Source organism: Saimiri boliviensis, chromosome 1 (assembly GCF_048565385.1).
Source record: "Saimiri boliviensis isolate mSaiBol1 chromosome 1, mSaiBol1.pri, whole genome shotgun sequence".
In the NCBI taxonomy this organism is placed as follows: domain Eukaryota; kingdom Metazoa; phylum Chordata; class Mammalia; order Primates; family Cebidae; genus Saimiri; species Saimiri boliviensis.
In genome coordinates this window covers 229,856,432-229,884,356 of record NC_133449.1, presented here as the reverse complement: position 1 = coordinate 229,884,356, position 27,925 = coordinate 229,856,432, and the positions used below count along the sequence as shown (strand labels likewise).

At 42.0% G+C, this 27,925-nt stretch overlaps 1 protein-coding gene and 1 long non-coding RNA gene across 3 annotated transcripts in view; one reads left to right on the top strand and one right to left on the bottom strand.

Annotated features, from left to right (window-relative positions):
- The window catches only part of JMY (junction mediating and regulatory protein, p53 cofactor), a 105,047-nt gene extending 99,234 nt beyond the window's left edge, over positions 1-5,813 (top strand). For both annotated transcript variants that reach the window (XM_074384348.1, XM_003920812.4), the window contains one exon: positions 311-5,813. The gene's annotated coding sequence lies outside the window, so the exon portion shown is untranslated. The remainder of the gene's footprint in view (positions 1-310) is intronic.
- A 904-nt stretch (positions 5,814-6,717) lies between these two features.
- Positions 6,718-26,681, bottom strand: LOC141581013 (uncharacterized). Its single transcript, XR_012513413.1, has 4 exons — positions 24,337-26,681; positions 17,029-17,230; positions 15,291-15,482; positions 6,718-9,227 (listed from the first exon to the last, which is right to left on the bottom strand). It is a non-coding gene; the product is annotated as an uncharacterized LOC141581013 (long non-coding RNA).
- Positions 26,682-27,925: the final 1,244 nt, after the last annotated feature.

Below are 27,925 nucleotides of genomic sequence, written 5' to 3'. Positions count from 1 at the left end.
CATTTTGAAAATACCATTTAATTGTTCTTAGTCTACTAGCAGTTTATGGGGCAAATAGTTTAGACCAAATTTACCTTTTTAGTATACAGTTTTGATACAGTATTAGAGTAAAAGTAAAATGAAAATCGAAGTCTATTAAAAGTGATCAAAATCTGTATTTAGATTATTTTGTTTTCATTTTTACTGCTTTAAGCATACAATCATGGCCTTTTGTAAAAAAATGTCTTTTGTATATTTTTTGAGGGAATGTAAATACACTATCTCTAAAGGGTTGTTTTTTAATGGTCTGTATTATTTTGTTTGTAAACAGGTGACTTAACAGAAGAAAAATATCATTCAAGATTGGTTCTGATTCTTTGGAAAATAACAGTTTAAGCACTTGGTTCCTAAGTTGGATAACGATAGATCCAAAGTGCATTGGTTCAGTCGTGTGAAGAAAGCAGCACAGTCGGCAGGTTATCACTTTCCAGTCATTCCAGTAGATGATGGTTAACACGGATTGTACATGTGCAATGAAGAAAAGGCTTTCTGGAGCTTTCTGTTTTTTAAGCACATTCTCCTTCCATCCACCTATTTACATCCTTGTAATGGCCAGTTAAGCTAGGGCTTGCTGTAAGTTGGAGGAACACTAGGTTGACAAAAATCTACTGTGAGTTATATTGGGACTGCTTTCAGAACCATCTTTCAGTGCACTGAAAAATCATCTGAAAAAATAGCTTCTTCCGCATCAGCTTATATTAAATCCTGTGACACTCTGAAAAAGTTGATCATGATAGCTCCAAGTCAGGATTTAAAATCAGATGGAAATACACCTAAAATCTCCACATTACTTATCTCCAAAGGATTTTTCATAAAGATGTTCAGCAACATCTGAAAAGCTGCATGGAGATATATCTATTAATGTGTTCACAACATGATACATTTAACGTGGCATATTTTTAGGAGTCTTAGACGTTGTAAGGTTTTGAAGTTTCCATGCTTTTAAGTCACTCTTCATAATTCTGAATTTATAATTTTGAATTTTATGTGCATCCTTGTTTATAGGAGGCAATACTTTGATAATATTTCAAATTATTTTTGTTTTGTTTGAACTATTGCTTGATTACTATGACTGACATGACTTTCCTATTGAGAATGAGAAATCAAGATTCAGTAATAGGGATGCAGATCTTAACTTTTTTCCAACCACCATTTTATGTTTTTATGTTTATGCTCCACAGTGAAAAGCATGTGCTCTGCAAAGATAGAAAGTAGACAAAGCAGACAAGTTTCCGTGGCTGGTATTTCACCATCTTCAGATGCACTGAATGGAATTTTGGGAGAAAGCCTTTTTGGGAGAAAGCCTAAAATTTTAAACTTACACACAGCTTTAGGTGCTCATTTTGGCTGTGATGGAGTCCTGAAGGACACATTGATCGGAATATTCAGCAGGATTGTCGTAGGTTTGAGTGAATGTAGATTGTTGGACTTGATGTGCAGTACCCTGTACATGTAATTCTGCATGCGACAGATCTTGGCCTTTCTGTGGAGGGAGTTAAGAACTAAAATACCAAAAAAGAACTTTATTTCTTTTAAGGCAATTCTCTGACCTAAACTCAGAAAGCAGTACTGGAGCAAAAGCCCAGTGCATGTGAATTGGTTTTGCTGGAGGAAAAAAAGAAATGCTCACACTTGTTATTTTAAAATGTTTTCTTGAAAATAATTAGGGAGAAAATTTTCTGGCAACAGGTTATATAGACAGTTTCTTTTTATTATTTCAAAACAACAAGACACACGCCACCATGCCCCAGCTAATTTTTGTATGTTTTGTAGAGATGGGGTTTTTCCTTGTTGTCCATGCTGGTCTTGAACTCCTGGACTCAATCAGTCTGCCGGCCTCGACCTCCTAAAGTAGTAGGATTACAGGCGTGAGCCTGACAAAACCTTTTATGTAAATGTTAGTAGTATGTTTATTGATGAGACAAGGAGCTTCTGTGCAGCATCTTCATAATACATTGGTTTTAGTTCCTGCACTATTCCCACTTCTTGTCTGGAAAGATTAGAAATACAGATGTAATATGGAAACTTCATCCCAAAACAGCATGGAAGTGGTGATAGTGTCCTGTTTGCCCTTGGTAAAATATTAAAAGCATATTTCTTAACCCAAAGAGTGATTGACTAAAGTTAAAGCAAATTTGCAAACCTTTACATAATCATGTATCAATTTTATGCTATCCAATTTTTAGGTACCCATGTGTCAACATTTCACATATCCAGTTCTTTGGGTGCTTGTTCATGACTTTTTTTTATTTGTTCAAATTCAGAAAAATACAGACGGGTGTAGTGTTAAATTAGCCAAAACCCCTGGAATGTTCATGTATTGATAGGGAATTTGCTACTCTTTTAGTGTTGGGTTTCCATTATAAAATAGGCTCATTTATACATCTGTCCTGTGGTCTGTCTTCCAGAGTGTGCTGTAATAAATCTGTAGCAAAAAGTAGAGGGTGGAGAGTGTGCAGAACTCGTCTCAGCCTCATAGACGCATCCACAACTCTGTCAACCCGTTCTGTTACAGTGCTCCATGAGTCACCTCACACTTGAAGATAAGGAGGTTAAAGCAGAGTATTGTTGGCAGCCAGCTGTGCCCACTCTCTTGTAAATAACTTTCCATCACACCCATTTCCTTGCCTCAAGGTGCAGGTTCCTACATCTACAAAATTTCAAATGACTGCAGGTCAGAAACCTTTGGTGTTACAAATAATAATAAAAGTTCAGATAATTAGGGTCTGCTTGTCCATCAAAATGACATTATCAGTGGAACCCACCTGTTAATTTTAATGTGGCTTCAGAACCCAACAAAAATTATGTAAGCCTGGTTAAATTTCCTCTTCTTGCCCCTAATAAAATGAGGATCTTTGGCCTTAATTTTCAATTTGTGTATATTTAGTTGTGATGGTACTTGTAAATGGTCACATTTCCAGTTCCAAACTTGCCTGTGCTTTCTATGTGCTTCAAAATATTTGACACTTAAATTTCTGTTAATATATGATTTCTGTATCCACAATCAGCTGTTTGCTTATGCTGAGTCAATTTAGAAGATAATTTGCCAATCTGGTCTCAACTGCAATGCATTTAAAACAGGGAAAACAAGTAAATGAGTTCAAGATGTTTTGATATTAATATTACTGCCCACTTTGAATTTCAAATGGCTCCTAATGCAACCAAAATTATAACCAATGTAGCACATATAGGAAAAGTATTCTTAATTATTTTAAATCCTTGTGTATATTACAGCAGTATGAGGAGTGCCTGGGTAAAGAGAATTTTTAAAAGATGAACAATGTTTTTGCTCGTATTGTATAGGCTTATTGAGTTTGTGAGCAGCATAAAAACATTCCTCAATTCTTCATTGTGGAAGTGAAATATTTCTGTAATGCATTTTTTAAAAGGAGACTCCTAGTTACAGCTATAGTAGTGGAAATAGAGAGGTAGAGCTTTTCTCATAAGATGAAACCAGAAAATAATTTTCAGCACTTTTACTCTATGTAACGAAAAAAATTGTTTCTACAAAGTTTATGTAGTAATATTTGGTAACACATGGCATGGCTACTTTATGTCATAGAATGTGTGTGTTAGTTGCAAAGCATACTTGGGTCATAGTAAACACTAAGAATTAAAACTTAAATCAGTGAAACAAAAACGAATGGGCAGCATTCTCTGTTTGGAATGGGATCAGTATACAATTAATACAATTTAATTTTACACATTCCCTAATACACCATTTTTAAGTTACATTCACTGAGTGTATTTGTATAAATTTAAGTCAGTGCTTTTAGCCGAGGCAAAGTTTTTTCATTAACTAAATACAGTTTTGTTTTGTTTTGTTTGGTGTTCTTTTTTCACCTTTATTATTTTTAAGTATTACAAACTTAATATTAGATACACTATTGGGTCCCTAAGGGCTCTGTCAGGGAGTTGAAATTTCATATGCTTTACCAGATTACTTGTAAAAAATGAACAGCTGTAAAACATTTAAAAACTATTGCAAACACATTGTTAAAATGCAACCATTTGATAAAGCAGAAACCTTAAGTTTTGCCTAATTATTGCACTAAATGTAAATGATAACATAAAATTAAATGTGCATTTTAAACAGATTCTATTTCCCACTTACTGCTTAGCATAGAAAAAGAGCTATGCTTAGAGGAGTGACCAGCAAGATTGATTTTAGATGGAAGAGGGGTGAGAAAGCGGAAGCACCTTACTGTTGGAGCATGTTGTATCTATTTAGTGCTACTGAACAATTCAGTGGTTATTTCTGAACTTTGCTGCAAAGTGCTCTTTAGTTAAAGCACATAAAGAAGGGTCACTGCTTAATTGCTTTCTAAAATAAAGCAATGGTATTTTTTATCCTATAGAGTGTAATTTAAAAGTTTTCCTACAAAGTGAGTTTATATTGCTGCCTAAACTGTTAGGTAAACAAAGTGTTTTTAAAGGCGGGAGGGAGTCTGGATTCAGTGAGTGTGTGTATGTGTGTGTGAATGTATGAAAAGTTTCCCCATTGGGTTATTTTGAAGATGTGTCTATTGTAAAGTTTTCTATGTTTTGCCCACAGCAAATGTACAACTTGGCAATTGCAGGATTTAATTGATTGAATTCCAAATTTATACTGTCTCTCCCCTTGTGCAGACACATGCCAGTGTAAGGTGCATGTACAGAAAATACCTCTGAGGTTGACTTGTTAAATAATTGATGAATGTTATTTCACACTGAATCTCAAAGCAGTCATTTGTTTTGCAGATTAGGGGAAAGTTTTGGTTTTTGCTGGTTTTTATTTTTAATTAGGTACACTAAGAGTGGCTAAATTTGGAGGAGTTGTTGGTGGGTAGAAAAGACCTTGAAAAGTGATGTTTAGATGAAAACAAAAGGTATGGATGTTGGTTACAGAGTTCAGTTTTTACAAGGGAAATTTTGGGAATTTTTTTTTTTTTTACTTGCATGTTTTATGGATAGCTATCAAAGGGTGTAACAAGTTATTCCAGCTTTTCCCCAATACTAATTACATTGATTTAAGAAGTCTGCATAATCACTCAATGGCATTTTCCCTTCATTTGTGAACCAAGAGGGGTAATGATGCATCCCATACAATGACTTCTGACTTAACTTTTGACAGAATCTCCATTGTCTGATTGAATTTCTCATTGTATTGTATGTCTTTCCAAGTGTGAAACCATAACATGTAGTTAATGAAAAATGGAAGGCTGCAGATTGTTTTGCATGAATAATTAATTGCTCATTAGGGCTAAGAAGACTGACATGATTTTTATCAGTTCTGGGTAAATGAAAATTTTAATGGAAAACTGATTCGCCATTTACTAGCTTTGTGCAATATTAACAGGTAGAAGCAAAACACTAGCACATTGTGCTTGGCTTGTAAGGATGGCTTTAATACCATTACATTAAATGGACAGTGTGCACAGTGTATTGTAAATGCCAGCTCTTGCGAATTTACAATACCTAAATATGTTCAGTTAACATTCTAAAGTATTAAAAGTACAAAGGAAAAACTAAGCAAGCATTTATAGCAATACCATGAAATCTCCAGTAATTGTTTTGATTGTTGCCTTTTGCTCTTCAGCGCAACTTTTCTGCATTGTAATTGTATTGCTTTGTATTTCATGTTTTTTACACTCATGACTTCAGAGTTAAGTACTTGTGCACCAAGTATTGCAATCACCTTTCTCTTGTTGTACATGCAATGTAACAACCTACAGTTTTGGTGCTTTTAACAATATTCCTCTTTTTCTTTAATAAAGGATATTTATTTGAATTAACCTGATTTTGTTTGTTTAAAATGTCAGTGGTACATATTTTCATTTTATTTCAAATAGAAGGAGCATAGCAGGTTGTATATCTGTTGTTATGTTACAAACGTGGAGAACAGGATCCAGAGACTCTCCATGCCTGTACTTCTGCCTCTTCCTGAGCACTGTTTGTTGTGAAGTATTTTGATGGCAGCTTTCTTTGTGCTATTAATTGGACTTTCTCCTTGTTTGTAAATACAAAGTTTGGAAGTGCTGACTTCCAAGTTAGTTGGAAAAATTTTTTTTTGAAATGGAGTCTCGCTGTTTTGCCAGGCTGGAGTGCAGTGATGCAATCTCGACTCACTGTAACCTTCGACTCCCTGGTTCAAGTGATTCTCCTGCCTCAGCCTCCTGAGTAGCCGGGATTACAGGCACGCACCACCATGCCCAGCTAATTTTTGTATTTTTAGTAGAGATGGGGTTTCACCATGTTGACCAGGATGGTCTTGATCTCCTGACCTCGTGATCTGCCCATCTCAGCCTCCCAAAGTGCTGGGAGTACAGGCGTGAGCCACTGCGCCTGGCCCCAAGTTGGAAATTTTTAAAATGCTTTTATTTTAGTAGTCTGTGATGATCTAAATGGAGATAGGAAGAGACAGGGATTAGGCTTTCCACTGAAACATGGAACTAGATTAACAAGAGCCCAGCAGATAGCCTTATCTGACATTGACTTGATATAGTCCCCACAACACAAGAAGCGCACATCTAAGCCCTTTAAGGCAGGAGTCCCCAGTCCCTGGGCCACGGACCTGTACCAGTCCATGGCCTGTTGGGAACGGGGCCACACAGCAGGAGGTAAGCAGCAGGAGAGTGAGCATTACCACCTGAGCTCCGCCTCCTGTCACATCAGCAGGAGCATTAGATTCTCACAGGCACATGAACCCTGTTGCGAGCTCTGCAGTAACGCATCCAGGTTGCGTGCTCCTTATGAGACTAATACCTGATCTGAGGTGGAACAGTTGCACCCCAAAACCACTTGCCCTGTCCTGTTGAAAAATTGTCTTCCACAAAACCAGTCCCTAGTGCCAAAAAGGTTGGGAACCACTGCTTAAAGGGACTTAGTTCCCAAAGCAATTGGAAGGGCTCCAGTTCCCATCTCTAGTCTTGGAGAGTCCTGGCCACTTTTTATCCCTTAGTTAACAGAATTTTCGTTGCCAATTTAAAAATTTTTAGGACTGTCTAGTCCCTGCATGACTAATTTGTTTTTGACATTAGCCTAGCCCCTTGAACAGCCTGTACCATGATCCAAGAAGGTGTGTACCTGGATGTAGTCATTTATAATGATGGGTTGGCTGGGCATGATGGCTCATGCCTGTAATCCCAACACTTCGGGAGCCAAGGCAGATCACAGGGTCAGGAGTTTGAGAGCAGCCTGGCCAACGTAGTGAAACCAGACACTGCTACTAATAGAAAAATTAGCCAGGCCCTGGTGGTACATACCTGTGGTCCCAGCTACTCAAGGAGGCTGAGGCTGGAGGATTACTTGAGCCCTAGAGTCAGCTTACAGTGAGCCAAGATTGCATCATTGCACTCCAGCCTGGGTGGCAGAGCGAGACCCTGTCTCAAAAAAAGAAAAATGATGGGTTAAACAGAATGGGCATTGAAACTTGACTTCAGCTCCTGGATTAGGTACTAAGGAGAACTTTCTCCCAAGGAGGGGCCTTCTAATGTGTACTCCCTCTACACATGTAAATGTGAAACTAACCGGAGGTTTCTAATGACTAAAGCCTTGAAGAATGGGCTCAATGGAGGAACTTCAGCCCAACTGATAGAGTAACATCTACCCCTTGAATTAGGTACAGGACTTCAGGATAATCTTTGTGAAGCCATGATACAGTTGGCTTAGGATGGATTTACTGCATAATGTCTCAGGTTATTCACCTTTACTAAGACAGGTGAAAACCTATTTTGGAAATACTAGCCCTACTGAAATTTCTTAGTCCTTTGTGACTCTGTCCATTATCCTGACCTTGCTGAGTTCTATAAGCTAGGTGAAAACCTTGTGAATTCTTTGGCACAGGAAGCTATTTGGAGACATTTAAAATCCTTTGGTGCAAACATATTAGTATGCAATTATATTCTTACTGTTACAGACTGATAACAAAGTTTAACCATATTTCCTAGCCCTCTATCCCTCTGCCAAGTTATTACATGAATATATGAGACTACCCTTCCACAGAGACCTCAACTCTTGCTCACTAGGAACTTTGTTCTTCACTGTTAACATTTTCAAATCTCTACCAATAAGCTTGCCCATTCACAAGATCCTTTTACTCATTAGCTGTGTGCCGTCATGATTCTCTGAACTTGGCTAGTTGTCAATTGTTTAACCTAGCCCATTAATTAACCTACATTGGCCATATGTGTCTGTCATCTAACCACATCTTCCTTTTACCTGTTTCCTTCATTCCTACCACCTCATTCTGCTCTTGGCTATCACTGTGAATGATTCCGTATAGCCAGTTCATTGAGCACCTTTCTGATTTCAAGCTCTTCCCTGTGACTACTTCATGGCCAGTCCTTACCCTGAATTCAGTAGCATCCTGGACTTCCTGCCTTCACACTGGTTAAGAGAAATGTGCTGATGCTACACAGCCTTCTGTGGGCATACACTGGTCTCCTTTCCAATCCTTTGCCCTACTGTGTCTATTTCACTTGCTCATCCCATTCTTCCACCTGCACATGTCTGCCTGAATTGCCTCTTTCCTACCTCAATATCTCTCTTCCACCCATTGAGTGTTAATGTGGAAAGCACATGGGCAGTGTGTATCTGACCCTCCCTGTCTGTGTTCTCAATCAGAACATTATAAGAAAGCTAAGATGAGAAAGGAAGAATTACAGCATCTTGTTTAATCGTCACAAAAAATCTGGGTCCAGGTGGGGTAGCTCACACCTGCAATCCCAGCACTTTGGGAAGCAGAGGTGGGTGGATCACCTGAGGTCAGGAGTTCGAGACCAGCCTGACCAACATGGTGAAACCCTGCTCTACTAAAAATACAAAAATTAGCCAGGTGTGGTGGCACACACCTCCTAAATCCCAGCTACTCGGGAGACTGAGGTAGGAGAATTGCTGGAATCCAGGAGGTGGAGGTTGTGGTGAGCTAACATCACACCACTGCACTCTAGCCTGGGCAACAGAGCAAGGCTCTATTAGAAAGAAAGGAAAGGAAAAGAAAAAACATGTTTCCCCACCAATGCCTCAGCAGTTATTTGTCTCACTTCCAGTGATACCTCTGAAAACTGTAGATTCTGGAATTTTCCCGTAGTCTCAGGAATTTCTACTTACATGCTTCTAGAGCTAGAACATTCCAGTGACTGCAGCCAATTTGACCTCTTTCCATCCTCAGTAAATGTCTTGCCATATTCCTCTGGTGATCTGGAGCCCTTTATATTGAAATGTGAAATAATGCTTTTATCAGGTCCTTGCAAATTTATGAGGAAAATACGGTTTTGGGGAAAAGCCTTAAGCAATTAAATATACTGGCCAATTTCTGTCAGAACTGTTTAATACCAAGAGCGATTGAAAGGTTATTTATCCCTGAGTGCATCAACAGATGTGTTGTGTAATAAAAGACTGGCAAGAGACTGGAAAACTCCACAAGAAACCTTATATTGTTTGTAAACATTTTTCAATGGAAAGGAAGTATAGCAGGAATTAATCACTTGATTAATTTTTAAAACTTTTTAAAAGCCAGACGCGGTAGCTCACGCCTATAACCCCAGCACTCTGGGAGGCAAAGGTGGGCAGATCACCTGAGGTCAGGAGTTCCCAGACCAGCCTGACCAACCTGGCAAAATGCTTTCTCTACTAAAAAATGCAAGAATTAGCTGGACATGGTGGCACATGCCAGTAATCCCAGCTACTTGGGAGGCTGAGGCTGGAGAATGGCTTGAGCCTGGGAGGCAGAGGTTGCAGTGAGCCAAGATCACACCACTGCACTCCAGCCTGGGTGACAGAGCAAGACTCTGTCTCAAATAATAAAAAAAAAAGAAACCCTACTTTAAATTATTTGTTTTGCAGGTATTGTACACTGTGTAAGTATATATTTAAGCTAGGTGAATAAATGCTATTAAGTAGATCACCTCTGAAGTCATGGGAGAGGTTAAGGGAAGGGAGGGGAACTTATAACCTAGCCATCCTAGGCCTATTATTTTGGTATGCCTATGACATGTGACATCTCTGTATGTATTCAAAATAACATTCTACAGGTACCATCCAGTGCTTCCATGGGATGAAGCAGTCCGGGTGGCAACAACATTCCATGTTTTAGACCAAAACGATCTTTTTCTCATGCTTAAAGACCCAAACTTCTGTTATCTTTTTTGAGTAAGTATTCAAGTTATTCTGGTGGCTCAAATACCCTTTTAGAGGAATTATTTCATCTTCCCTACAGGCCACTTTGTAACCCACCTTTTCAGAAACAGGGTGGTTCACCTGTGCAACACACTTATGGGTCAGTCCCACAATTTCTGAAGCACAGGATTAACTCTGAAACTTCCAGCAACTGTCAGAAAATGCAACCAAACATTTATTATGACCCAGTACTTGCTGAAAGGTTTTTTTAAATGCAAATTCTGACTTTCTCTGCCATTAAGTTTCGCCATTGCATCAAGTTTGAACTGATCCCAAGGCAGTACTGCAACCTTATCTCAACTCCAGTCACGTTTTCACTCGTTACGTAGAAGCGCAATGATTTTGCACTTTAGCTTTCATGGATGGTTGAAGCAAAAAATATCTTAGTATTTCTAGGCTTCTTTCGTAACTCTTCCCTCTCTGCCTAGTTACTCTTTCCCATGGTTTCGGATAACCATCTGTCTCATAATGACTCCCTGTCCCGCGCCTCTTCTCAGCTCACTGTACATGCACAGATCCGTATGTGTTCAGCTGCCTAGTGACCTCTTTCTTTGGAAGCCTCACACATATCTGAAATATAACATGCCCAAAACAGTTCCCTTGACCCTATCACCATCAAAACATGAACCCAAATTTTCCCATTTTTCTCCATCTTTCACAGTTCCTCCAGTTCTGCCATTCTGAACCTAGATGTTACCCTTGATACCTTTCTCATTCTCACTCCCTGGCCCCCATCCAATTCTCCAAGTCCTATCATACCTAACTCTAATTTACACCTGGCACACACTCACTTCTTTGTCCCCTGCTACCCTTGGGTCCGTCCTACTTCATATATCCACTAGACATTTCACTGGCTTCCAGCCCTGTCTTCCCACTGCTACTTTTATCTGCCTGAACGCATTCCACAGCCACAACGTGGTGAGATCATGTCTCTCCCCTGCTAAAGCTCTCCAGTTTCTACTGCACTTAGAATAAAGCCACAAATTTCCTTCCCATAAACTACAATGAGATGTGATTTGGCCCCTGCTATCCACTCCACTGCTTACTGGGCTCCAGCCACATGTGTAATCTTTTTCTTACCTTAGGACCTTTGCACAAACTCTGCTCTCTTCCTGGAACTGTTCACCCCCTTCCCTTCTATAAGTATGGCCAAAATGTCTCCCCAAAATTAATATGTTCAAGTTGTAACCCCTAGTACCTCAGAACGTGTCCTTATTTGGAGATAGAGGGTCTTTACAGAGATAGGTCTTTACAGAGATAGGTCGTTAGGGTAGACCCTAATCTAATATGACCAATGGCTTTATAAAAACAGAAATTTGGACACAGACATTTATAGAAGAAGGAAAAGACACAAGAAGAGGCCATCCATAAGCTAAGGAGAGAGGCCCGGAACAGATCCCTCCCTCACAGCCCTTAGAAGGAACCAATCCTGCTGATAACTTGATTTTGGACTTCTGACTTCCAGAACAGTGAGACAGGGGTTCCTGTGGTTTAAGCCAGCCAGTCTGTGCCCTGCGTTACAGCAGCCTTGGAAGCTGCTGTGACATCAGCATTGAGCTTTCCACTGAGATGACAGCTCCTCACAGAGAACTTCCTGCTCTTCCTCAAGTAATTCCCCCGTTATCTTCTGTGTCGGCCCCTTGGTGGCAGAGCCTGCTCACCATATATTTCATCAACTCCCCCTACATCTGCTAGCACAGTTGCTAATAGAAGAGCCTTATAACTAATTCTACCAGGTGAGATGAAGAAGCAAATAATGTGTGTCACATTCAGCCTGATAGAGAAAGTCTATGATTGCACCAATCTTTCTCTTTTGTGACAAATGAAGAGGGCCCGTGCACTGCCAGGTAGTGTAGCCTCCTTTGAGATTGCAGCAAAGAACAAAGGTGCCCTCTGCCACTATTTTGTTTCTCCATCGTATTAGAGGTACTAACATTGCAGTTAGGCAAGGAAAGGTATAAGGATTGAAGGGAAAGACAGAGAAATGGACATTTTGGGGGCAGACATAATGGTTATATATGTAGAAAATCTAAGATTATCAATAGATAAATTACTAGGATTAGGTTTAGTGGTATTGCTTAAAAATCAATTTATATTTTATTTTAAAATATAATAAAATTAAATATCAACTGAGGCCAGGCACAGTGTAATCCCAGCACTTTGGGAGGCTGAGGTGGGCACATCACTTGAGGTCGGGAGTTTAAGACCAGCCTGGCCAACATGGCGAAACTTTCTCTCCACTAAAAATACAAAAAAATTAGCCAGATGTGGTGGCAGGTGCCTGTAATTCCAGCTACTCACGAGGCTGAGGCAAGAGAATCACATGAACCCAGGAGGGGGAGGTTGCAGTGAGCTGCGATCACGCCACTGCACTCCAGCCTAGGCAACAGAGCACGACTCTCTCTCAAAAAATAAATAAATACCAACTGAATTTCTATATATTAGTATCATTGTTTTGAAACGTTAACAAATCAGTGGAAAGGAGACAGACAGCACATGGAAACATGGGCAGGAGACTTGAGTAGGCAACTCAGAAGAAATACAGAGGGCCAAATGCATACAAAAAAGTAAAAAATAAACCAAATTTAACCTTAAGTGGTGAAAATTTTAAAGATTGACAATTTTAAGTGTGAGTATTTGGAAAACAATGTTCGTACACTACTGATGGTCATGTACACTGGAACAACTATGTGGAAAACTGGTAGCCATTATCTATGGAAGTTCAATATACGCTCTGTGGCCCAGCAGTTCCTTATGCAGCTGAAATATGGGTATGCCTGAATGGGGAGACATGCAAGAATGTCTGTAGCAGTGTGATTCTCAATAGCCAACAACTGAAAATAACCCACATGTCCATTAACAGGCAAATGGGCAAATTGCCATATATTCCTACAAGTGTAATCTGGTCACACAGTGGAGCCCAATAGGGAGCATAATGAATACAGCTACACATAACAATTTGGATGAATCTCACTGACATAAAGTTGAGCAAAAGGAGCTGAAGAGAATATATAAAATGATTCCAGGGCTGGGCATGGTGGCTCACGCCTGTAATCCCAGCACTTTGGGAGGCCGAGGCGGGTGGATCAGGAGGTCAAGAGATCAAGACCATCCTGGTCAACATGGTGAAATCCCATCTCTACTAAAAATAACAAAAATTGGCCGGGCGCGGTGGCTCAAGCCTGTAATCCCAGCACTTTGGGAGGCCGAGGCGGGTGGATCACGAGGTCGAGAGATCGAGACCATCCTGGTCAACAAGGTGAAACCCCGTCTCTACTAAAAATACAAAAAAAAAGTTAGCTGGGCATGGTGGTGCGTGCCTGTAATCCCAGCTACTTAGGAGGCTGAGGCAGGAGAATTGCCTGAGCCCAGGAGGCGGAGGTTGCGGTGAGCCGAGATCGCGCCATTGCACTCCAGCCTGGGTAACAAGAGCGAAACTCCGTCTCAAAAAAAAAAAAAAAAAAAAAAAATTAGCTGGGCATGGTGGCGCGTGCCTGTAGTCCCAGCTACTCGGGAGGCTGAGGCAGGAGAATTGCCTGAACCCAGGAGAAGGAGGTTGCGGTGGGCTGAGATTGAGCCATTGCACTCCAGCCTGGGTAACGAGAGTGAAACTCTGTCTCAAAAACAAAACAAAACAAAACAAAAAGGTTCCAGTCATGTAAAGTTTCAAAATAGGCAAAACTAAACTGTAGTGTTTTAGGGGGTATTACTCAGGCAACAAAACTACGGAGAAAATCAAGAGGGTGATGACCATACAAAATCAGAAGAGTGGTCACGTTTGCAGGAGAGGAGAGCTTTCTGACTGGGAACGGGACAGGCCAGAGACTTCTGTGGGGATGTTACATTTCTGCTTCTGGGTTCGGGTGGTCGTAGGGGTAATTTACAATAATTCAGTAACCTGTACATAAATGTTTACAAACTTTTCTTAAAAAATTATTACATATCACGATATAAAAAGTGTTTTAAAACCTCTAACAAAGGGCTTATTTTATTAAAATTCTAGAAATTACTTCTAGAATTCAGTTGCCAAAAAGTTTTTTCTACACAAAATAATTAGTGTTCTTGCTCTACAAAACAATGAGAACCATATAATCTAACAAGCTTCACTTTTTTTTTTTAATTAACTGGCAAGAATTAAGAGCTAAATTTAGTGCTCCAATGGAAAAGCCTGGCTGGGCGCAGTGGCTCAAGCCTGTAATCCCAGCACTTTGGGAGGCCAAGGCGGGTGGATCACGAGGTCAAGAGATCAAGACCATCCTGGTCAACATGGTGAAACCCCGTCTCTACTAAAAATACAAAACATTAGCTGGGCATGGTGGCACATGCCTGTAATCCCAGCTACTCAGGAGGCTGAGGCAGGAGAATTGCCTGAACCCAGGAGGCGGAGGTTGCGGTGAGCCAAGATCGCGCCGTTGCACTCCAGCCTGGGTAACAAGAGCGAAACTCCGTCTCAAAAAAAAAAAAAAAGAAAAAAAAAAAAGGAAAAGCCAACTCATCTCAGACTTCTGGGTTGCCCAGTTTTCTGCAGCTGTGTATGTATGTGTGTTTTATAATCTCTCCTGCTCTAGGTATTTTAACGTTTAAAATTTCATTTGAGAAGTGGATGTACATTTTTTAAAGTTTAATTTGAAAAAAGCTGCTTCAAAATAGCCTGACATAGTGGTTAAGAGCAAGGGCTGTGGTGCTGCCCACTAGCTTGGGAGGCTGGGCAAGTCACTCCTCTGCTTTTTTTCATTCATCTGTAAAACGAAGACAGTAATGAGATCTACCTTGTGGTTGTTGCACGGGGTGAGTATATTTAAAGTGCACAGAAGACTGCCTGGCACATTACATAACTGTCGGCTATTACTGTTCTCCTGAAGATGTGATGCGAAAATTATTCACAAAGAACCACAAAGATCTGAGTAATTTAGAAGCAAAAACCTCTGAGGCTAAAACAGATGCTCCTGGATGGATCTGAAAAAGCATGAGTAATCATCTCTTTGTCCTTATAACAGAAATGGGAACTGCTTCATTCACATGTCACAAAATGAATGTTACTCAGTACGGAACCCTCTTAAGTTAACAATAAAAACAGATAAAAAAATCCCTACCTTCATGTTTGCTTTTGTAGAACTGGGTGCAATTGAAGAATGCGGAATTTCTATTTTCTGGCTTTCTGTGGAAATGGATCCTAAACAATGGCCGATGGCTTCACCTGTGATCCCAGGACTTGGGAGGACGAGGCGGTTTACCTGAGCCCAGGAGTTTGAGACCAGCCTGGGCAACACGGTGAGACCACATCTCTGTTTAAAAAAAAAAAAAAAGTGGGAGAATCAAACTCTTCTAAAAATATAATGAACACAAATGAACTTTGAGTTTAATAAGGTGAATTAAAACATGCTTTCTTGATACTCCCTCCTAAGGCCCTAACGTGGCAGCAGAGAGATAAAGAACAAAGTGGAGAAAGTGATGGATGCGGAATGCCCACACATGCTTGAAAGTTGCATGAAGGGTAAATGGCTTCCCCGACTGGAGGCGGCTGACCTGAGCGTCTGTGGTTCAACCCTGAGGCCCAGCACTCAAGCCACTGTGTTCTTTGGAAGGTGGGGTTGAAGGACAAAGTTGAAAAAAGGGAGTGGTGGAAAATTTGAAGCAGGAGCAGTTAGCTCCTTCCCCTCTTGCACACCCTCCTTTCCCACTGCAAGACACCAGAGTTCATTTTCTGAATAAAATGAGCCAAAGAACATCTGGACTCAACTACCAGGAACAAGAGGAGGTCAAAGGTAACAGAACACTGGAGGACTCCGTTATTAATAAACTCTGCTGCCAGGGCCATGAGATGTCTGGCTGCCTTCCGCCTGGTTCTGGGAGGGTACTCAGCCAGGCACATACCACCCAGTGGGTCTGGAAGACCCTCCCTGGAAAAACGAAATGGCTCCATGAGAACCCTCCACATGTTTGTGTTGGGGGTGAGAGGAAGGTTTGCCGCATGACACAGCTGCCTTCCCACCCCATCTCCCTGAAGATACTGATCCCCAAAGCCAGCAGGCAGCCAGCTTCCCCACCCCAGAGCTCCGGCATCTCACTGTAGAGGAGAAACAGACCACACGAGTCACAGCGGCATTTTCAGCAAGTGTCCACACAGTGGACACAAAACAAACACCAAAGAAAATAATTCTGAGAAAACACAGACAATTCAGAAACTAGGAAAAGAAGTTTAATCAAAATTACTTTTTAGGCCAGGCGAGGTGGCTCATGCCTGTAATCCTAGCACTTTGGGAGGCTGAGGCTGGTGGATTACAAGGTCAGCAGATTGAGACCATCTTGGCTAACACAGTGAAACCCCATCTCTACTAAAAATATAAAAAATCGGCCTGGCGTGGTGGCACATGCCTATAGTTGCAGCTACCCAGCAGGCTGAGGCAGGAGAATCACTGGAACACAGGAGGCGAAGGTTGCACTGAGCCAAAATTGCACCGCTGCACTCCAGCTTGGGTGGTAGAGCAAGATTCTGTCTCAAAAAAGAAAAGAAACAAAACAAAACAAACAAAAAAAAACTTTTTAATCAGAAAAAATGAGGTGAAATACTGCATCTGTGAAACAAGAATGTATTCCAATAAAAGGGAATATTCTGAGAACAAGGAACCACACTTAGAAACTAAAACTATGAGAGCTAAAATTACAAATTTAACACGAAGTTTAAAAGTAGAGCAAGAAACTCCAACAGCTGATTAAGCACCCAAAGAACTGAAAAACAGAAAAGACAATCAGAGGAGAGTTCCCGGCCTCTGATGACTGCCGCAGGGATAGAGAGGAGAGATTATCAAAGAAAGGATTAGAGAAACTCACAGTTCAGCCTGCAGCAATTCCAGTAGGGCTTCCCTTTACAGGCCCCAAAACATTCGGCAGCAGAAGATTCCCCGATGGTCTTGAGGAGTGTTCCAGTATGAGGAGGACTCAGGGGTGCTCCCGGAGCAGGCAACTTGGAGATCACTGGGTACCTTGGTGAGAACAACTTTGGCAGAGTAGGAGGGCTGAATCCAGGGAGAATCTGAGGAGCGAATGGAAGGGAAGTAGAGACAATTTGTGAGCGCACACAAGCTTTACAGTGAGGAAGAAAAGAAATCAACTGACAGCTAGAAGGAAGATGTTTTTTAAAGGTAAGAGCCATTAGGACATGCTTGTATGATGATTTTAAAGATAGACAGTAAAAGGTTGAAATAACAATTGTATTCCTGTTTCTGAGGTAAACAAGACTGCGTATGTATTACATACGTATAATATATATGTATATATTTTTGAGATAGAGTCTCACTGTCTTCCAGTCTGGAATGCAGTGGTGTGATTTCGGCTCACTGCAACCTCCACCTCCTGGGTTCAAGTGATTCTTGTGCCTCAGCCTTCTAAGTAGCTGGGATTATAGGTGCCTGCCACCACACTGGGCTAATTTTTGTATTTTGTATTTTAAATTTTTTAGTTTTTTTGAGATGGAGTTTGCCTCTTGTCATACAGGCTGGAGTACAATGGTGTGATCTCGGCTCACTGCAATCTCTGCCTACTGGGTTCAAGCGATTCTTCTGTCTTAGCCTCCCAAGTAGCTGGGATTACAGGCATCCACCACCATGCCTGGCTAATTTTTGTATTTTTAGTAGAGATGGATTTCACAGTGTCGGCCAGGCTGGTCTGGAACTCCTGACCTCGGGTGACCCACCTGCCTTGGCCTCCCAAAGTGCTGGGATTACAGGCGTGAGCCACTGTGCCCAGACTCATTTTTGTATGTTTTAGTGGAGACAAGGTTTTACCACATTGGCCAGTCTGGTCTCGAACTTCTGACCTCAACTGTCTCAACCTCCCAAACTGCTGGAATTACAGGGGTAAGCCATTGTGCCCGGCTCACATTTATAATTAATAAAGAAAATGGAAGGCTGGGAGTGATGGCTCTTGCCTATAATCTCAGCATTATAAGAATCCAACACAGGGGGATTGCTTGAGGCCAGGAGTTGGAGACCAGCCTGGGCAACATAGCAAGGCCCCGTCTCTGCCAAAAATGGTGTGCGCCCATCATCCCAGCTACTGAGGAGGCTGACATGGGAGGATCACTTGAACCCAGGAATTCCAAGGCTGCCGTGAACTATGACCATGCCACTGCACTCCAGCCTGGGTGACACAGCAAGATCCTATCTCTAAAAAAAAGAAAAAAGAAAAAGAAAAGAAAATGGAAAATAAAATTTCCAATTCAGGAATTCTGGTCCCTAAACATCTCTGACCTCAACAATGGGGAAGATTTAAATTCAAGGGATTATAAGAGATGAGGGAGGATATGACTTTTATTCCCAAGTACCTGCCTCAGTTCCTCATAATTATATGGGGAATACACATATAATTATGAAATATATGGAAATAAGAAAATAGCCATAGGTCTATTCTGGTCACAAACTGATTTTGTAGAAAAAAATTTCATTTCTTTTCCCACCGTATATTCAGTAGTTTCTTGCATTGCTAGTGCACTACCCTGAATAGTTCACGTTCAAGGTCAGTAATTTATTTATTTATTTATTTATTTATTGAGATAGATCTTGCTCTGTCACCCAGGTTGGACAGCAGTGGTGCAATCATGGCTCACTATAACGTCTGCCTCTCAGAGTCAAGTGATTCTCCTGCCTCAGCCTCCTGAGTAGCTTGGACTACAGGCTTGTGCCATCATGCTCAGCTACTTTTTATATATTTTTAGTAGAGATGGGGTTTCACCATGTCAGGCTGGGTCTCGAACTCCTAACCTCATGATCCACTTGCCTCAGCCTCCCAAAGTGCTGAGATTACAGGCGAGAGCCACTGCACCAGGCCAGGTCAGTAATTTTATTATCCATTTGCTCAACAAGTAATTCAATCATTTAACAGGATTCATTCAACCCCCACAACATGACATGGTACACATATCTACAACGCTAGTTGATAGAGACAGGCTGCAAAGACCAGGCCTCTGCCCTCACCGTGCTCAGTAAAGTGGGAAGCGTTGGACGCCTATGTGAGACACATGCAAGTGCCCACTATGTCTGAAACGCAAGCGGTATTTGCTGCAGCCACAACACGGCACGGCCATCGGGAGAGAAAATGTGGCACAGAAAGGTAAGAGGGATCCCCTGGGAAGAGGGTGTGGCCTCAGCCCTGCAGCACCTGGAGAGGTGCTGTCCCTCAGGAACCCAAGAGTCCCCTCGGAGGATTAGGAAAGGCTGTTGCCGCTCTTGGGTGGAAGTTGACTCTCTCACAACCTGAAGTCTTCCGCTAAACGCTGCAACTGATTTCCAGGAAGTCTGCGTGAAGAGCAAAACAGGATACCAGCACAGCAGGTGAACCCAAGGGCGGAGCCCACTGCTCACCTGCACAACTGACATTCCTGCCGCCCCTGGACCAGCATTGGCATGGTGCTCGCTATGTGGCTTTCACGGAGAGAGAACATCGTGACCCTCAAGGGGAGAGTGTCTCTGCCCCGGGAACTCGGCGCTCCTGCCCAGTTATTATAGAGCTAGGGTGAGAGGAGTGGGTTAGGAACACCACTAAGACCTCAGCCTGCCGAACTGCAGTTTGAAAATTCAAGCCGTGCTGGACTATTAGCGCAGTTTCCAGAAAGGCCTAAGCTACTCCTGGCGTTGGAAGAATCTGATTCAACTTCAATCAAGGATGTGCTGTGGGCCGGGTCTGGTGGCTCACGCCTGTAACTCCAGCACTTTGGGAGGCTGAGGCAGGCAGATCACGAGGTCAGGAGATTGAGACCATCCTGACTATCACGGTGAAACTCCATCTCTACTAAAAATACAAAAAATTAGCTGGGCCTGGTGGTGGCTACCTGTAGTCCCAGCTACTTGGAAGGCTGAGGCAGGAGAATTGCTTGAACCAGGAGGTGGAGGTTGCAGTGAGCCCGAGATCACACCACATACTCCAGCCTGGGAGCCTGGGCAACAGAACGAGACTCCATCTCAAAAAAAAAAAAAAAAAAAAAAGAATGTGCTGTGATGAATGTTCTCTCTGTATAAAGTATCTCCTCTTTCAATGGCCATCATGGGGAAAAGAACTATGAAAAGTAAAAGGAGCAGCCATAAGCGAGAAGCACTGTTTAGTCACAGAAAATGTTTCCACCCAAGAAATAATTTTATTCTATTTTTGCAAATGTAAATAAGAATGGAAATTTAACATAGTCACTTCCGCCACGGAGCAGGCTTTTATAATTGCTGCCAAGTTCGCAATAATCGTAAATGCCTCTGATTCACTCACATGCTGAGCTTGACCTCGTGGTCCTCACAGCACATTCCAGACTTTGGTGTCCTTCTCTCAGCTAGAAGCCTGCCATTCTCCAGCTTCTGTTTTGTACACATGCAGCAAGCTAGGCAGCTTAGGTTTCGAATGTGAGTTTAGACAGCGAAAGATGTTGAGTTACACTTTTTCAGCCTGTCGTGGAGAGAGTGTGGTGCAGGGGCAGCTCCTGGAGGGCTGGCTTTTAGTCCTGTGTGCTCTGAGGCCAGCCACTTAGATTCTGTGGGCCTCAGTTTCCTCCTTCAGGACATGAGGAGGCTGAACAGTAAACTCTCTGAGGTTTCTTCTAAAAATCACAACCTGGCCAGGCACGGTGGCTCACGTCTGTAGTCCCAGCACTTTGGGAGGCCAAGGCGGGTGGATAACAAAGTCAGGAGTTCAAGACCAGCCTGACCAACATGGTGAAACCCCGTCTCTACTAAAAATACAAAAATTAGCTGAGCATGGTGGCATGTGACTGTAATCCTGGCTACTCGGGAGGCTAAGGCAGGAGAATTGCTTGAACCCGGGAGGCAGAGGTTTCAGTGAGCCAGGGCCACTGCACTCCAGCTTGGGTGACAGAGCAAAACAACGTCTCAAAAAAAAAAAAAAATCACATCCTATGATTCTTTGAGCCACTGCAAATGAACTAGGTTACTCCAGTGGGCAATAAAGCAAGAACACGCTGTCCAGCCTCCTACTTTCTGAATATAGCATCGAGGAAGTAGAGTGTGATCTACCCCCGAGGAAGCCACACCACCGCAGGCAGAGTGCAGGAAGAAACAGGTCTCCAGGGGCCTGGCACAGTAAACCTGGAGGCTGTCCGCCACCCAGCTGGTGCTTGGGGCTGCACAGGGGGCTGGAGAGAGAGAAGCCTTCAAAGCCCAATACCCTGTTCAGTCCCCAGGTGAGCTTTCTGTTCAGGGGGTTCACCCCAAACCATAAGATAAACTCCACACAGGCATCCCAGAAACCAAAGGGCTTTCCACAGTGTATCACGTTACCCCTAAACACTGGCTCACCAACCAGGGGTTGCTTTTTGGGTGACGTGGCGCCACACAACTTCTTGGCTACCCATTACACCCTTTTCTTAGCCCCAGACTCAACAGTCCGCAGCTTACAAAAATATCCCCCTAGGAACTTTACTGAGACATAAATTGCTTACAAGTTATACAGACTTAACGCCTACAGCTAGATGAGTCTGGACAGTTGCATACACCATGAAACGACCATCACCACCAAGATCCCCACACTGCCATTGCCACCAAAAGATTCCTGGGCTCTTCTGCACACCTATCTTCTATCCCCTGCTACAGGCAACCACCAACCTGCTTTTTGTCACTATATAGATCAGTTTCAATCTCCAGAATTTTACATAAATAGAATCAAACAGTATGCCCTCTTGTGTCCGGCTTCTTTCACTCAGCATCATGAGATCTGTTCATGTTGCTTGTACCAACATGTGTGTTTCTTTTTATTGCTAAATAGTAACCCATTGTATGAATGTACTATGGTTTATTTATCTATTCACCCCTTGGAGGGTATTTAGGTTGTTTCCAGGGGCTATTGTGAATAAAGATTAATGTGCAAGTCTTCGTGTAGATGTGTATTTTTATTTTTCTTTAGTAAATAGGAGTAAAATGACTGGATCATATGGTGGGTGTATGTTTAAAGAAAGTTCTGAAAATCCTGAGGCAAACAATAAATGATTTCTAGGCACACCTTTGCCCTCAATGAAAAAAATGTTAGAGTTTCTTTGGAGGCATCGATTTTTAACGTTCTCTTTCTCTGACTGTTTTGAATATAACAGGGATGGAAGAAGAGGTTTTAACAAGTTACAAATCATTTCCCTCATTTGCAGAGGAGGAAATTAGGGCCTGGTGAGATTAAGGTACCTGCCAAAAACGAAGTTACATACAGGCCTAACAAAATGGTTCATGCCTGTAAATCCCAGCACTTTTGGGAAGCTGAGGTCGCTTGAGCCCAGGAGTTCAAGATCAGCCTGGGCAACATGGTAAAACTGTCTCTACAAAAAATACAAAAATAAGCTGGGCATGGTGGCACACACCTGTAGTCCCAGCTCCTTGGAAGGCCGAGGTGGGAGGATCTCCTGATTCCAGGAAGTTGGGGTGGCAGTGAGCCGTGGTCACATCACCATACTCCAATCTGGGTGAAAATAAAAAGGCTGTCTAAAAACAAAAAGGCTGATGCAGTGGCTCACACCTGTAATCCCAGCACTTTGGGAGGCTGATGCGGGTTGAGGTCAGGAGTTCAAGACCAGCCTGACCAACATGGTGAAACCTCCTCTTTACCAAAAATACAAAAATTAGCTGACCATGGTGGCACATGCCTGTGATCCCGGCTGCTCAGGAGGCTGTGGCAGCTGGGATTACAGCCTCTTGATCACGCTCACCTGATCCTGGGATGCAGATGTTGCAGTGAGCCAAGATCATGCCACTTCACTCCAGCCTGGGTAACAGAGAGAGACCCTGTCTCAAAACAAACAAATATGCTTGATTAAAAAATAAAAAATAACCCCCAAAACAATAACAACAAAGAGTTACAGGCTATATCAAAGATTTTGGCAGGTCACTTGTGTAAAGAACACTGCATGGCAAATACATGTGTGTGGAGACCTTCATAGAAGGAAATGTCAAGAAGAGCCCCATGTCTCTAGGAGCTGGCTCACATTGTTAGAGTTGTGGACTGTCACAGCTGAAGGTGACCTCAGTCATCATTTATATTGGGTAACACATCTTCTCAACTTAGAATCTGATGGAAAAAAATAGTTTTTAGCATGAGTTTCTGACAGAACCCCAGCCCTGAGACTTAACAGACATGTGGACAGACAGTGACGTCGCCCCAGCTGGCACTGCCCACTCAAACAGGGAGGCCTTTGGAGGTTGAGTAGGTCACACTGCTATGAAAACACCTCACATCTTTGCCAAATGTAAAACTGTCAGTGGCAAATTTTGAACTCCTTCAAGTAGAATCTAGTGGAAATAATTGTTTGTTTTTATCCTCATTTGCAATAAAAATGGAATCAAATCTTTGACATCTCTTTACTAATCTGAAACATAAGCTGCATAAAATTCTTTTTTTTTTTTTTTTTTGAGATGGAGTCTTGCTCTGTTGCCCAGGCTAGAGTGCAGTGGCGTGATCTCGGCTCACTGCAACCTCCACCTCCCGGGTTCAAGCAATTCTCCTGCCTCAGCCTCCAGAGTAGCTGGAATTATAGGCGCCCATCACTATGTCTGGCTAATTTTTGTATTTTTAGTAGAGATGGGGTTTCACCATGTTGGCCAGGCTGCTCTCAAACTCCTGGCCTCATAATCCAATTGCCTCAGCCTCCCAAAGTGCTGGGATTGCAGGCATGAGACACCGCACCTGGCTGAGCCTCATAAAATTCTAATTTAAAAAATCAATTCCTGTTTACTCTCTATTGTCAATAGCATGCATGATTTATGGAGGGATATTGATAAGATCACTTTTAGCAATCAAATAGCAAATCTTATTTTAGATGGAACGCTGCTTCATGCGTGATATTTTAAGTGTTACAGTCAGGTAGATCAAAAAATGCATATTTTGAGGAAGAAACAGGTCACCCGGAAGTATTTGACCATAACCTCAACAACGAATATAATTACTTCATTCCTTTAGGAAAAAAACAACATTATTTTTTTGTGAAGAGAATTTGTGATATGAAATTGAGAAGATAACTTGTGATATGAAAAGAATATATCAGTTAGAATGGAATGAATTAGAATCAGTTTCTTGAATGACTATTTTTCTTCACAAAGTGAAAGAAACTGAAATGAAATGCAAAAATTATTTGAACCAAATAATGAAGAGGAAGAAATAACAACTTACTGAGAGATGTCATCTTTATCACGTTTTCAAATTTGTCGGTTTTCTCAAAGGCATCCTAGGTTCTGTGGTGAAGAAAGCCCCCATCATCATAGCAATTGCTTTTATAGACTGAAGATTACGTTGACTCCCAAAGGCATTTTTGTGGTTTTCATGCTGCTCCATGTTGCTTTTTTAAAATTTGAGATGGAGTCTCGCTCTGTCACCTAGGCTGGAGTACAGTGGTGCCACCTCAGCTCACTGCAACCTCTGCCTCCCGGGTTCAAGAGATTCTCTCGCCTCAGCCAGGCACCCATCACCACGCCTGGCTAATTTTTGTACGTTTAGTAGAAACAGGGTTTCACCACGTTGGCCAGGCTGGTCTCAAACTCCTGACCTCGAGTGATCTGCCTGCCTTGGCCTCCCAAAGCGCTGAGATTACAGGCGTGAGCCATGGTGCCAGGCCATGCTGCATGTTTTCAAGGAATCCATACATATTCTTGCTCTGAAGGTATACTGTCAACTCCCAGTCTGAAACAGCAACTCTTCCAGCATTCAGTCAAGGCAGAACCAAAATCTTCACATTGAAGTTTAAGTTGAAGGTACTTCTTTACTGGGTAAGTGTATGGGAAGACTAAGAAAGTTCCCTAGGTGAGGAATGGGGATATGTCATCCACTTTTGATCATAATGAACCCCCTTTATTTGATCCCCAAACTAACAACCCGGGGGCTCTTTCCAGAGGGTTGAGGAGATAGGAGACCTAAGCACTCTTAGTATTACTGCCAGCATTTTAGCATCCAGAATGCCAGGGTCTGCTTTTCCAAAAACCTGTCCCCAAGGCTCTTTTGAGTCCATGTATTGAGAATACAGTTGAATCACATTGCACGCAACTTTCTTACAAATATTTCCTCCGTTATGTTTAAAGCAGGCGTTGCAGGAATCAGTTATTTGATAGGAGGTGAGAGCACTTCATGGACTCTTAGCTCTCCTTTATCAACCCAAAACTTACAGCACAGTCTTGGGATCAAATAACAAACCAGGCAAAAGAAGGAAGAGAATGAATTACGGTCAGCAATTCAGGAGACACACTAGAATCTTCCAGTGACTCTGTCCTAAAGAGTCCAGTAACAGCCACGTAAGTGAGCAATCAACTCCTTCTCTCCTATCTTTCTGTCTCTGTTACTGTCATCGCTGAGGCTGGCAAAGAAAAGTGTGCCTGCTGGAGAAAAAAAGCAGCACACCTGAGTTCAAATCAGCTTCCATTCTTCACTAGGTAGAGGGTGTTGGGTGATGACTGAGTTCCTGGAGTCTCATGATGCTTATCTGTGTAGCAAAGCCACTGATCACCCGCCCAGGGCTGTAGTAAAGGCCAAGGGACTTTACATGCCGAGTGCGCAACACGTGCTATGTGTTCCATGTAAGTTCTTATTCTCCTTCCCTACAGCTATTTCTCTTTCAAATAGAAGGCCGTCTTTTCAGAAAACAATTAAAACTAGAATTACAGGTCTGAGACATGTTGGTTTGATAAATAAATCATTAGCCAAGGGGAGAATTTGGACCCTTTCTCTTTAACGAGACTCAAGCTAATATTTAGCAGGCCTTGGCTAAGGGCCTAGGCTATATGATGCCCTGTGATGAAACTTAAAGCAGAGCTTCATCCAACTTTCAGTTCAGGTGGCTTTGGGCCATCTAAGTGGGAGAATTAAAGCAGATTGGTAACTGTATTCTAGCCTGGCTCATGTGGCTTCATGATTAATTTAGTAGAGGAGCTTTTGGTGTGATCTTCACTCTGAAAGAGGCTGCACCCTGCCCAGGGAGGAATCTATGACAGGTTCTTGGGGAAGATTTGGTCTTGACAAAATATCTTTGAATAGTTCTGTCTTCACCTTGGAAGAGGCTTTGTATCTTCCTGGCTGGTGATGACAAAAATAGATCCTGGCACCTAAAAAAAAAGATGATGATTGTTTAAGACATACAATGAATGAAAGCCCAAAGTTATGAACCAAACACAGCACAGAGGAACATGTTTTATTATTTATTTTTGTTGTCTGGCATTCTAAAGAACAGAGGGAGGCTCTCAAAAAGAAAAAATATATACAATTTCTTTCAGGATAGGGCACTGCAGTGGGAATAGGGCTGCTTCAGGAAACTGTGTGTGTATTCAGGGAGGGAAAAAGAAGACAAAAGGTTTTAAAGGAGGAATGAGGATTACATTATGATTTTGAAATTATTATCCTTGGCTACAAAGATGAATAACAAGGGTGAGGCCAGTCTGAGTTTGGACAGGCAGTTGCTGGGTGGATATCTGCACAGAAGTATTTTTTGTGTAGGGCTCCAACGGCCTTCGTGCAAGTTTGTGCTTTTTGCAGTTTTGTGTGTGTGTGACAGTTTTTGTTATCAGACATATGAGAATCCTCTTTTCATAGTGTACTCTTGCTCTATTTTTAAATATTTATTTATTATACTTAAGCTCTGGGATACCTGCACAGATCATGCAGGTTTGTTGCATAGGCATACACGTGTCATGGTGGTGGTTTGCTGCATCCATCACCCCGTCATCTACATTAGGTATTTCTCCTAATGCTATCCCTCCCCAATCCCCTCAGCCCCTGCTATGCCTCCCCTACCCCACACCCAGGCCCCAGTGTATGATGTTCCCTTCCCTGTGTCCATGTGTTCTCATTGTTCAACACCCACTTATGAGTGAGAACACGTGGTGTTTGGTTTTTTGTTCTTGTGTCAGTTTGCTGAGAATGATGGTTTCCAGTTTCATCCATGTCCCTGCAAAGGACATGAACTCATCCCTTTTTATGGCTGTGTAGTATTCCATGGTGTGTATGTACCACATTTTCTTTATCCAGTCTATCATTGATGGGTATTTGGGTTGGTTCCAAGTCTTCACTATTGTGAACAGTGTCAAAATTAACATACATGTGCATGTGTCTTTATGATAGAATGATTTATAATCCTTTGGGTATATATCCAGTAATGGGATTGCTGAGTCAAATGCTATTTTTATTTCTAGATCCTTGAGGAATTGCCACACTGTCTTCCACAATGGTTGAATTAATTTACACTCCCACCAACAGTGTAAAAGCATTCCTATTTCTCTACATCCTCTACAGCATCTGTTATCTCCTGAATTTTTTTTTTTTTTTTAAGATGGGGTTTCACCATGATGGCCAGGCTGGTCTTGAACTCCTGTCCTCTGGTGATTCACCCACCTCAGCCCCCCAAAGTGCTAGGATTACAGGCATGAGCCACCACACCCGGCTGTCTCTCGATTTTTTAATGATCGCCCTTCTAACTGGCATGAGGTGGTATCTCAATGTGGTTTTGATTTGCATTTCTCTAATGACCAGTGATAATGAGCTTTTCTTCATGTTTGTTGGCTGCATAAATGTCTTCTTTTGAAAAGTGTCTGTTCATATCCTTTGCCCACTTTTTGATTTTTTTTTTCTTGTAAATTTGTTTAAGTTCTCTGTAGATTCTGGATATTAGCCCTTTGTCAGATGGGTAGATTTGCAAAAGTTTTTTTCCCATTCTGTTGGTTGCTGGTTCACCCTATTGATAGTTTCTTTTGCTGTAAAGAAACTCTTAGGTTTAATTAGA